This window comes from Papaver somniferum, chromosome 9, assembly GCF_003573695.1.
Source record: "Papaver somniferum cultivar HN1 chromosome 9, ASM357369v1, whole genome shotgun sequence".
In the NCBI taxonomy this organism is placed as follows: domain Eukaryota; kingdom Viridiplantae; phylum Streptophyta; class Magnoliopsida; order Ranunculales; family Papaveraceae; genus Papaver; species Papaver somniferum.
In genome coordinates, this window is record NC_039366.1 from 166,496,593 (window position 1) to 166,508,645 (window position 12,053).

General features: G+C 37.7%; 2 long non-coding RNA genes across 11 annotated transcripts; one reads left to right on the forward strand and one right to left on the reverse strand.

Annotated features, from left to right (window-relative positions):
- Nucleotides 1-225: 225 nt before the first annotated feature.
- Nucleotides 226-7,908, reverse strand: LOC113313989. 9 transcript variants are annotated; one of them, XR_003342193.1, is made up of 8 exons: nucleotides 7,550-7,908; nucleotides 7,337-7,406; nucleotides 7,104-7,152; nucleotides 6,294-6,405; nucleotides 5,034-5,213; nucleotides 4,699-4,838; nucleotides 4,463-4,511; nucleotides 226-3,459 (listed from the first exon to the last, which is right to left on the reverse strand). It is a non-coding gene; the product is annotated as an uncharacterized LOC113313989 (long non-coding RNA). The 9 variants fall into 9 exon arrangements; XR_003342200.1 differs by having other exon boundaries at nucleotides 226-2,929; nucleotides 3,334-4,511; XR_003342198.1 differs by having other exon boundaries at nucleotides 226-3,158; nucleotides 3,334-4,511.
- A 1,117-nt stretch (nucleotides 7,909-9,025) lies between these two features.
- On the forward strand, nucleotides 9,026-11,462 carry LOC113309361. 2 transcript variants are annotated; one of them, XR_003340548.1, is made up of 5 exons: nucleotides 9,026-9,148; nucleotides 9,280-9,329; nucleotides 9,812-9,912; nucleotides 10,143-10,600; nucleotides 10,799-11,462. It is a non-coding gene; the product is annotated as an uncharacterized LOC113309361 (long non-coding RNA). The 2 variants fall into 2 exon arrangements; XR_003340549.1 differs by having other exon boundaries at nucleotides 10,143-10,404; nucleotides 10,517-11,462.
- The last annotated feature ends 591 nt before the right edge of the window (nucleotides 11,463-12,053 follow it).

A 12,053-nucleotide genomic window follows, 5' to 3' on the forward strand; every position in this document is an offset into this window, starting at 1 on the left:
TTATCAAAGATTATGACTCACATGTGACTACTAGGATAGTATAACTACAAGCAATAATCACAATCATGCTACTTGTAATCAAGATTCTATCACTTTTGCGTATAATAAATCCTAATCTAGCAATGGAGATGAACACAAAATCAAACGATTCGCGACTCGATCAAACAAGTATTCAAATCATAAGACAAAATAAATAGTTAATCATAAGCAACAAAATATGGAGACAAAACTAATTCATTACATAAATATCATGGTTGGAACTCCAACTTATTCCTTGACCAATAATAAAAACTAGGTACTCATATTCATGGAGTTCATAACAAGGAGGAAGATAAAACCTATCATGTTGTAACCCAAAGTAGAAGAGAAGATCCAAGTTGAATAGAGAAAGGTTTTCTTTTATATCCTTCCTTCTGTGACCAAGTAAGTTTAGGTCACGGTCAAAACTGAATCTCTGAAAGCCCATCAGTCAGGTCCAAGTCCATCTAATTAAGTACTGGATCGGTGACTAACTCACTGATTTGACTCGCCTAAACACCGATTCAGACATAGTTTCCTCTGTTTCTGTGCGATTACCGACCAAATTCCTGGCCATTCTTTCAGTCCCTGCGTCTGTATCAATCCTAGCATTCATCTACTCATACACATTAGCTTCAAACCTCAGTAGCATTGGTTCTGTCTTGTCTTGCTTATCTCGCAGCTTCACCAGTAACTCCATTCCCTGCTGCAATCTCGCACAATCCACCACCTCCAATTCACCCTGCAGCTTCAACTGCAACATAACTCTACCTGCACCAGTTGCATTGCAGCTGCTGTTCCATTCATACACAACCCATTCTATCAGACTCACTGCCATTCAAGCCCAAGACATTCACTCATTTCACAACTGCTCTGTCACATACTGTAAGCATTACAGTTCGACCACACAAGCACGACCAGCTTTTGTACCTGCAATCTCAGCTGCCTGCAATCCATTTACCCATTCTGCACTCTCTCTTCTCAGGTTTCTTGCTTAATTCTCAGGCACTCAGCTGCAGCTGCTATTTCCACCTGCAATCACCTGCAACTCGAGCCATATCCCTTTTCTTCCCGTCTCAAAAACTCGCCAGCAACAGAACCACATCAATTTACATCCTCAGCTTCGTCACTTGCAATTTCAGCTCTTGTATTAGCTGCGGCTTCAACTGCCGTAGATTCCTCAACTCACAGACTCAATAATTCCCTCCATCTCGGCTTCATTGCATCGCCACTTCTGTAGTATCTTCAACAGTTCCACCAACACCGCAGACCCTTGTAACCACCACAGTTCTTCTAAGCATCCAGTCCACACCAATCTCAACTATTTGAGCTTCAATTCCACCACTGCACAGCTGCACCTACCAATTCTAAGTCATGCCCTAAACTCCTCAACGCAACCAACTGCAGCTGCACCAACATCTTAACTCGCAATTCCAGTTCAACCCAGCATTAACAGACATAACCTCAAGCCTGTAATCCAACTTCTCCCTTCGCAGCTCTGCACCTGCACAAGCTAGTATTGCTTCAACTTCATATCACCTTCATTAGCTCAGAATCATAATCAACTTCTTCTCTGCTGAGTGCACCAGAGTTGCACCTGTAACACCACAACCCATTCTAAACAGCACCACCAGTTCCGCTTGACTGCAATCTCTGTCATTCCTCTTTAGCTCTCAGCCGTGACTGCACTCCAATTCAGCAGCAACTCTAACTCCAACCAACACCACGGTGCCGTATCCTTCTCTGCACTACTGCCACCAAAAACTGCAGATGCGAGTACTCTCTGCAATGTTTCTTACTGCCATAACCAGACTCCATTCATTTCTACCAAGTACAATACCATCTCAGGAAAACCTGTAACTGTAACTAGCTGAACCCATGAATCAACATCATCAAGAACCCATCTCGGCTTTTGAACTGCACCACCAATGCCTCCGCTATCTCTGCAGCTTCAACTGCCAATTCATTGCTATATCATCTCAGCACCACCTGTAGCTGCTCACTGGCCATCATTGGCAACATCAACACACTGCCATTGCAACCATCTTTCCACCAAATTCATCCACCAGTGACTCAAATCCATCTCCACCTTTGAAGCAGCACTCAAACAACAGTAACAAATCACCATTTTCTTCATTATCTCGGCTTCAAGATCAGAATCAACCCATTTCAGCAGAAGCCCTAGTTTTCAATTTCTAACTTCAATTTCTTCTTAGAGTTGTTCTTCACTGGAACCCTAACTTCAAGCTCATCTTGAACAGCAACAACCTCAATCCCTCAATCTGCTCGTCTTCTATCTCACAGCCAACCTACACATACATCTAATTCACTCCAAATCCATTGTAACCACCAGCAGATTCGATCGAAACCCCATCTAAATTTTCTCGTTCTTCTCAGTATCAAAACCACTCCCAGATTCAACACATGAGATCCCCTTTCTCTCTTGTTCACAGTAAATTCTCCGTCTCTGTAACATCTTCCATGTCTCATTGGTGATGAACTGAACCCAATTTCTCTCGTCGTTACAACAGCCATCTCTCCTCTCACAGCTTTGATCATTTCTCTTTCTTTCTCAATTTCAGGTGCAGGTCTGTCCTCTCTAAATTTCAGATAGATGTAATGAAAAGAACAAATCCCGATTAAGGGTTATGTACTGAAACTGGCACGGCTATAGGCACCCAGTAACTCAGATAAGGGCTGCACAGAATTCATTTGGCCTGTCAGTTTCAGGGAACCGACTGCCTAATGGCTTCCTTGCTCAACTGTCAGTTGCGCGGAACTGACATCTAATTCTTCATCTCCTTTGGTGCATAATCTTAGCTTGCTCCAAGTATCACTCGTCCGTGAATAGACCTTTATTGTTCCAAATGGACAATTTCTCTTTCTTTTGCTCTAAATGACTCCAAAGTACCTAAATACTCAAAAGTAAACATAAGATACATAATTCACACGAAAACTCGCCAAGAAAGCATAAACAATAGATAAATATTAAGGCGTTTACAACACTTATCATCTACCAAGATTCATGGAAATTACACGCTTTAACCATCATCCTGATATTTTTCTCACTATGACTGCCAATCCGAATTGGCCAGAAATCCAAGGCGAGCTTCTACAACACCAATATGCATGCCATCGTCCTAATTTAGTGGCACGAGTTTTTGAGTTAAAAAGGAAAACTCTTATGAATGAGATAACCAAAAATAATGTGTTTGGCAAAGTTGTTGGTCATGTGCACACCATTGAATTTCAGAAACGTGGATTACCGCATATGCATTTACTAATATTCTTGGAGAAATCAGACAAAATACGTACAGTTGAGCAAGTGAACAAATTTGTTTCGGCAGAATTTCCAGATGAGAAGAAAGATCCACTCCTCTTTAATACAATAAGAAAGTGTATGGTGCACGGTCCATGCGGTGATAGGAATCCAGAGGCCCCCTGTATGAAAAAAGGATACCCAAAAAAATACAACGATGCTACATGTTTAGACGGTGGTGGGTATCCAGTATATCGACGTAGTAATGATGGAAGAGAAGTTATTGTTCGTGGCGGACGTAAAGCATACAATACTGATGTTGTACCCTACAATCTACACTTATCAAGAATGTTTAACTGTCATATAAACGTCGAGATATGTGCTGGAGTAAGGGAAGTGAAATACATAAACAAATACATCTATAAAGGATATGATAAAACAACAGTTATTGTTGGATCAATAGATGAGGTTCAAATGTATATAGATGCAAGGTATATTGGACCACCTGAAGCTGCACACCGTTTATTCGGTTATTCCATCCATCAAGAAGAACCGAGCGTAGTGAGATTGGCGATCCATTTGCCAGGCAAGCAAAGAATTATTTATGAATCAACAGGGTCAATAGAAGGGGTTACGGAGAAAGCTGAGAACTATAAGACGACATTGATGGCTTATTTTGAGTATTATGCTGAAAACCTTACAGCACCTCAATATACGTACCAAGAGTTTCCACAACACTTTGTTTGGGATAAAACTACAAGAAAGTGGCACATTAGGAAACAGGGTTTTGCAATCGCTAGAATGTATTTTGTTTCTCCTAATGTTGGAGAACTATACTACCTAAAATTACTTTTGACTGTTGTTGCAGGTGCAAATTCATTTGAACGTCTAAAGATAGTGGACGGTGATTTGCTACCTACATTCAAAAGAGCATGCATTGCACTTGGACTACTAGAAAATGACGGAGAATCCATGGAGTGTCTTAAAGAAGCCGTAGATATCCAAACAGGTAGCCAGCTCAGAAAACTATTCAAAATAATTTTAACAGATTGTAACCCAACTGAACCAGAAATTTTGTGGGCAAAGTTTGGTTTGAAAATATGCGATGATCTTCCTCATAGACTGAGAACAATGTTCAACATTCAGAATCCAACAGACGAACAGACATTGGATTATGGATTATACCTGTTGGACAAACTACTGCGCGTATCCGGCAAGAAGCTAAAACATTTTCCTACAATGCCGAAACCAAAAGAAAATTGGGGTAAGATCATTGGAAACAGATTAATATTCGAGCGTCGACAACTTCAATTTGCAATAAAAGAACCAGAACTTAGAAGAAATATTGCAAGCTTAAATCCGGAACAGTTGTCAGCGTACGATAAAATAACAGAGTCCGTGCAACAAAGAGATGGTCGTACCTTTTTTCTAAACGGCAGCGCAGGGACAGGGAAAACATTTCTATACAACACAATAGCTGCAAGTTGTCGATTCAAGGCAGATGTAGTGCTCACCGTTGCATCATCGGGTATTACTTCATTGCTTTTGGTAGGGGGTAGAACTGCACATTCAACATTTAAGATTCCGATAGAAATAAACAAAGACAGTGTATGTTCAATTCCTAAACCAAGTTCAGAAGCTAAACTCCTTAAAGAAGCAAAACTGATCATATGGGATGAAGTACCAATGCAGCATAGATATTGTGTGGAGTCGGTTAACAAATTACTTCAAGATGTACGTGAAAACAAATTATTACCTTTTGGAGGTATTACGGTTTTTATGGGGGGAGATTTCAGGCAAACCCTGCCAGTTATACCGAATGGCGGCCGTGCAGACGTCGTAGGCGCGTGCCTCAGAAAATCTGTGGTCTGGAATAATATAACCGTTCTGACACTTACGAAGAATATGCGTCTTGATCTTCAAGAACCTGAAAACACTGTGTTCGCTGAGACATTACTAGAGGTAATAATATTCTTTGATACTCTGATATTGATATTTTTGAGAATAATAATAACCTTAGACATTAAAATGGATAATTTACTTATGTGATAGTTGGGACAAATCTAGAAGAAAAGATTCAACTCCCTCCTTCGGTGCATAGATGCAAAGATGTGAAAGAACTCATATCCAAAATTTACCCCTGTTTGGGGACAGATGATCAGGTATCTTCTGAACAGCTAACTGAAAGAATCATTCTATCAGCACGTAATGATGATGTCAACGAGATAAACAAAGAAGCATTGGATATTTTGGATGGTGAGACATACACATATTTAGTTGCAGACAAACTGAATGCCGATGAAAGCGGCATTATACCAAATTACAGTAGCGAATTTTTGCAGAATTTGAGTCCACCTGGAATGCCTTTATTCAAGCTACAACTTAAAGTTGGTTGTCCAGTTATTCTAATGAGAAATCTCGCCCCGTCAGAAGGTCTTTGTAATGGCACAAGGTTGTTGGTTACTAAATGTGGTAAACATGTACTTCAAGCAAAAATTCTAACCGGGCACAAAGCAGGGGACGAGGTATTACTGCCAAGAATAATGTTTCAACCATCCGTTACAGAACTGAATATAAATATGACAAGACGCCAGTTTCCTGTCCGGCTAGCATATGCAATGACAATTAACAAATCACAAGGTCAGTCTGTAAAGTACGTTGGGATCGATTTACGAACTTCTGTGTTCAGCCATGGACAACTATATGTTGCTTTATCGAGGTGCACTGCGGCAAATAGAATAATGGTGCTCCTGGAAAATGGAATGGACAATCTGGAGACAACTAACATTGTCTACCCAGAAGTCCTATTGTAGATTATTATTTTGATTTAGCATAACATACTGACATTCATGTTTACTTTTTATTCAGTTCTGGCCTGAGGCAACTCACATTGTCTATCCATAAGTTCTTCAATTTAAAAGGTAATTTAATTGATGTATATATCTACTATTGTTTCTGAAGATGATCCGGAAAATAAAATTCTATTGTCTCCCTTAATCAATTGTCATAACAGTACCTGAATTAGAGACTCCTCTTGCCAATTATCCAGGTACTCAAATGACTTGGCAATATTCACAGCGCACCACGTAACAAAGAAAAAAAAACCGTTGTAATAATTCTCTTTCTTCCTGCAGAAAAAATGGAAGTAATTAGTGTCTAGATATTGCAGCTTGACAGTTAACAAAAAAATGATTTGGCTTAATAAGCATAATAAACACTATATGATCACTACTTACATATCAACAAATATGGTATTGAACTCTACAATACCAAACATAAAACTTTACCAAACTTAGCTTTCAAAATAAAAACTTTCAAAATAAGCAACAAGAGAGAATTTTTACTTATATTGAATCAACATCAATTAGGCGTACTAAAACTATTTCGAGTCTGTTGTTCAATGGCAACAATCCCTCCTTTTATCCGATACCGTTATCTAGACCTGTGAATAAGATGCAATCTAATATTTTCTAATTAGAAGCTCAAAAAGATGGTCCTAGGAAGTTGGTAGGAAAGATAGTCGAAGATAGGGAGATAACAGAACCGTTGAAGCTTCCCGGCATAAACATAAAGGTATAAAATACGATTCGTATAAAAAAAATCCAACAAGTTTATCTAACTATACAGAAATAAATTCTAATTACAGGAAAAACCAGCTGAAACTCTTAAATGGATAACCAACGCAATAGGAAAAACGTGCATATTCAAATTCATATTAAATGAAGTATCACCGACGGCAAATATATGACTGTCACAATGATTTGGGGCACCTTCTTAGTTAACATTAAAATTATTATATAAGGATGGAAGATAAAAAAAACAATACCCTTTTGCTTGGCACTGCCTTTTCCTGTGCTCCAGCACCAACCACATACCTGGATACAAAAACAAATGTTTAAAAAAAAAAACTATATTATCCCTGTACCCAAAGTGTCTAAAAAAAATTATATTATTAGTCAATTTGAGAAAACTATTAAGATGACTTTCATTGCCTTTTCTGAAACAGTAAACTACGATGAATGTGTGTTTTTCCGAGCAAGGTTCTAGGAGCAAACTTACAATTTTGTTAAAAGAATACCGACAGAAAAAATTTGAATTCGTTTGTCCAATTGGACCAATTCCCACATTCCTACATAAGTTCAATTTTGAAAAGAAAAAAAAAAGAAATGAAATTGGTGATAAAACTTTAGCAAATATCATCACAAAAATTACGGAAGAGGGAGAGAACATGAAAATAAAATTAAATAAATGTGAAATGTAGACATTACTTACTTCGTACAATAGTCTCTCAGATTCTTTTCTCTGTTGCTTTTGTATTTCAAAAGAAAATATTAGGGTTTTCTGAATTTTGCTTTTTAAAATATAAAAAATTAGCTGCGACATTGATGAGTGATGGATTTTTGTGGTGAATTTAAGAACAAAATGATTGATTTTGATTCCGTGAGTGAAGAAAATATTAGGGTTTGAGATTTAGGGGAAATTGGAGAAAAGTATGAAGAGATAATGTTAGAGAAGAGATTAAAGGAGAAAATTGGGTTGTAATAATAGATCAAGCGCTTCACTGTGTACAGAGAAGGTTTCAATTTTGTTTTGGAATATAACCCATCCGCAAGAAGTTGGAAAAGAGTTACAGGAATAGTGGGAAAATGGAGAAAGAAGAACAAACAGATTCGATAATGTTGAGTCAAATGACATTAATATCCCAACATTTATTATTATTTACATATCTACCAAACTAGAGTAGAGTGTTTCCCACGTGCCTAAGCTCTATTTAATATAAATCCCCTCATTTTCTTACTACTCCCTAGCTCACGATTGTTAGCAGTAGTGGCCCCTCCCTCATCATCTTACCAATTTATTAGTCTAGAATCTCTAGATTACATAGTTAGAGCAACTGCAGTGGTGCGATCAAAACCAAAGATCAAAGATCAAAAAAAAGATCAAATTTTGGGTTTAGTCCGTGTTGTCACGTAACGGTGGCGATTAAAATTTGGTCGCGCGTAATTTAAAGATCCGCCCCAAAAAAATTTCATCGGGCGTATCTCAAATGTCCGCCCAATCAATCACCAGGCGGACTTTAAGTTTACGCCCGTCAACAGGCGTACTTTAAGTTTACGCCTCATTTTTTTTTTTTTTAATTTGGATTTTCATCGGGCGTAATTTAAATCTCCGCCCGTTAACAAGCGTACTTTAAATTTACGCCCAGCAACAAGCGTACTTTAAATTTACGCCCGACTATATTAGGATTTGGTATTTGGTCGCGACCAAATATGGTCTGGAATTTGATCTTTGGCTGGGATTTGATCTTTACTCCGTCCCACTGCGTCACGATCTCATCCCAAATTTTTGGTTATACTCGCCCACTGTGGATGCTCTTATCCCTATTTAATTTTTTTACTCACAGCAATCATAATGATTTGTTTTAAAATCATTAGTTACTTCTATGGCCTACATCAATTTAGGAAATGGTTTAGAGAAGATGTGATTATAGTATTGGGAAAATAGAATTTATAGCTTCACTGTACTATTGGCCCCCGATTCTCTACGAAATATAAGAAATGTTCGGTTGGTAATGGTCAAGAGACTCAAGACTCAAGAGGTTGAACCTGGACCGTAGGCCCCGGTGATACCTAGTCTATATCATAAAAAGAAATGCCCTCTGTATAACCTGTTAAAGTCGGCCATCTATTCTGTCATCACATGACTCGGATCGATCGATCGATTATATTTTATATATAAAAATATATAACCGTCCATCGGATCGTTTATATAAAAACATATAGATATAGCCGTGCGTGGGATTGCTAGGTTCCGTTAATACATTGGTTTCCTAATACTCCCCGCTTGGTTTGGTGCATAAAAAGAGCTTTGGTGAGCGATTCGTTTTGAATTGAGAATCTTCTATCGGTTTCCTGCATATGCTCCTGGTTCTCTGAGAATTCTAGCCCTAGGAATTTTCTTCTTGATTTTGTCCTGATTGCGTTGTCTGATTGATTTTGTAGGTTGATGCTCGATTCTCTCGAAACTCTGGCACTCGAGATTGATCATGCAGGTATGAACCCTAATACTGAATCCTTTGATTGTTAACTTTGTTCAATTTTTATTACTGTATTCATCCAACAAGTTTCAGAATTCCATTATTTATACAGTCATTAACTATATTTTTGAGTTTTGCGTTTAATATGAATAACCGAAATAAAGAGGATAAATCCTTATTTTAGGTTTTTCTTTAGAATCTATAGTGCATCTTAAACTGTGTACTACAGAAGTCATGAGGTATAGTTGTAGCTGCACTTCAAAGCCTCTCATATTCATTGGATTAATGGAGGTTAGTCCTGAAATTAAATATTGGGTTCAAGAGAGACAGATGATGCTAAGAATGAACCCGTAGCAGATGTTGGTGATGGGATCTGGTAGGAAGGCGTGTTATGACTGTAACAGAGAGTTTTCTAGAGTTTCCTGATAGCCCATGCGATATATATACGTGTTATGACTACAAATATATGATCGACATAATTTTCAATTTTTGTGCAGGATTTGAGGGTGGGATTCTTATAAGTATGTTTTGGAAGTGAAGGTCCTTAGAACTGCAACAAATATGTTCAATGTGGAATTTGTTTATGCAAGAGTTTAAGGTAATTAATTGAAGTATGTGCACTTGGATAGTTTTCGTTTGACCATATTTTATCCCATGCGAGATATATACTAGAGGAGCAATCACAAATCTCACCAATTCCATAAAGAGTTAATTCCTGACTTTGACTCAAATTTCTCTTTCCCTGCCTCATGTTTCTTTTTGGTATTTAATACTCACATTCTTTTTCCCTGTAATTTCGTTATCCCGTTTTTTTTTCCTCTCTGGCAGGGAAATTTCAGTAGAACAAGAGGATAGCCCTGCAGGTCCACGGGAATCCATTAGTCTCTTGAATCTGTTTGATCCCATCAACATGACAGTTATAAGACAATAACTAGGGGCTCTCAACCTTGGTATGATTGCAGTTGACTTTACAGTTCATCTTAACTTGCAACGTGATTCAGATTTAACAATGTCTCGTGTGGACGGCAAAACGCATTCATTATCGGAAACAACAAAATAGATGACGAGCATCAACAGAAAAATATGAGTGGTAATATCTAGCTCTTATAGATAAATTAATTAATGGAAACATTTTTCCTGATATTGATACGGTCCCTTTAGTAACGTGGTTTCCTAATGCCGACACTAACTGCGTATTTCAGTCATATAAATCTGTTTCCATAAGTGCATTTGTTTCCAAATTCTAATACCAAGAGATGTATTAAAGACTTCGCGACATATCTTCTGTGAGTATTCTGTTCGTATCAATAGGCTTTTCGTGCGTTATATTTTTATGATTGATTATAGTACTGTAATATATCTTTCTAGAAAGACTAAGCTGTCTGCACATATTGGCTTTTTGATTGATTGATTACAGTCTCCTACATTATCGGTTTACGAATATTAGTTGGTTTAGTTAACGTTCTTTTAAATAATGGCAGCAGATGTGATTCGGGAGATATAAATTTCCTTACTCTTGGGTTCCCAATGGTACTCCTATTTCATGCAAAACTAATAATTTGGTTCGTTGTTGTTGGCTGCAATCGGTTTTGGTGGTATGTGTGAAGAATTAGGAGAAATTTTGAGAGGTAAAGACAAGCATGGAACAGGTAACACGAGTTTTAAGAATTCTGGGTCAATCTAAGAATTCACGTTGGGATATCACTGCTAAAGAGGAAAATTGTATTACACGTATGTATTAAACTTGATGAAACTGATTGGAGGAAAAAAAAGGTAACACAAGTACGTTAATTTTCCATAAGATTTCTGCACTTGGATCCCTATATAAAAGTTCTCTATAATGTTTTTGGTCCTAATTGAGATAACTATGATCACTTCTCCGTAAGCTTTTGGATTCGAAGTTTTTTTTTTTTTTGAAGCATGTTTTAACCATAATGGTTTTTACCACGGCCTACAGACACGAAAACTATGTTGCAGCTGTATTCGATGGCCCAAGAGGTATTGCTAGATCCAAGCCCCAATTTCCTACCCAAGGATGTTCGAAAAAACATCACAAACAGTGCGACTTGATCATAGATAGAAAGCCGTAATTGTTACGAATAAAGGTTATTTTATTAGAATTCCTTGGTATTGCATTTTCAATTGAAAATAAACACTCCTTTTGATGCACTATTATGGGTTTTCAATTAATAAACATTCCTTTCTAATAAACAAGGACACAGAGAAGATGAAGAAAACAGGAAGGAAGATTTATATAAAGCGTTGAATGATGAGCCAAGGAAGATTATTTTAGCCCGATAAACAAAAGCATTAGGGAACCAATCTACCAGAAGTTAATAAAGACCAACTCTTCTCGGCGATAAAGTTGTGCGAAAGAATGACCATTAATATGAGCTACTGCTGGAATATGACCACATCAGTTCATCAGTTAATTGGTCTTCGAGTCTGAATTTTCAATGAGACAATAACAGTTGTGAAGTTAGTTTACATCCTCTGGAATTAACCCAATTTTCACAACCTACTTGCAAAGATGTGTCCCAGCAGTTATCATCTCTGCATGGTTCAATGGAAATCTTGATTGGTCTGCAAAGGGAGTAAAAACGTGTATCAACACTTCAATTCCGGAGAAAAACATGGCTCTGTTATCATCTCTGATCCACTGTCAGTCTGTCACCGCTCAGGAAAACGTGGACATGCCATGTTTAAAAGGAACAAACGGCAAGACATTGCCAAAACACG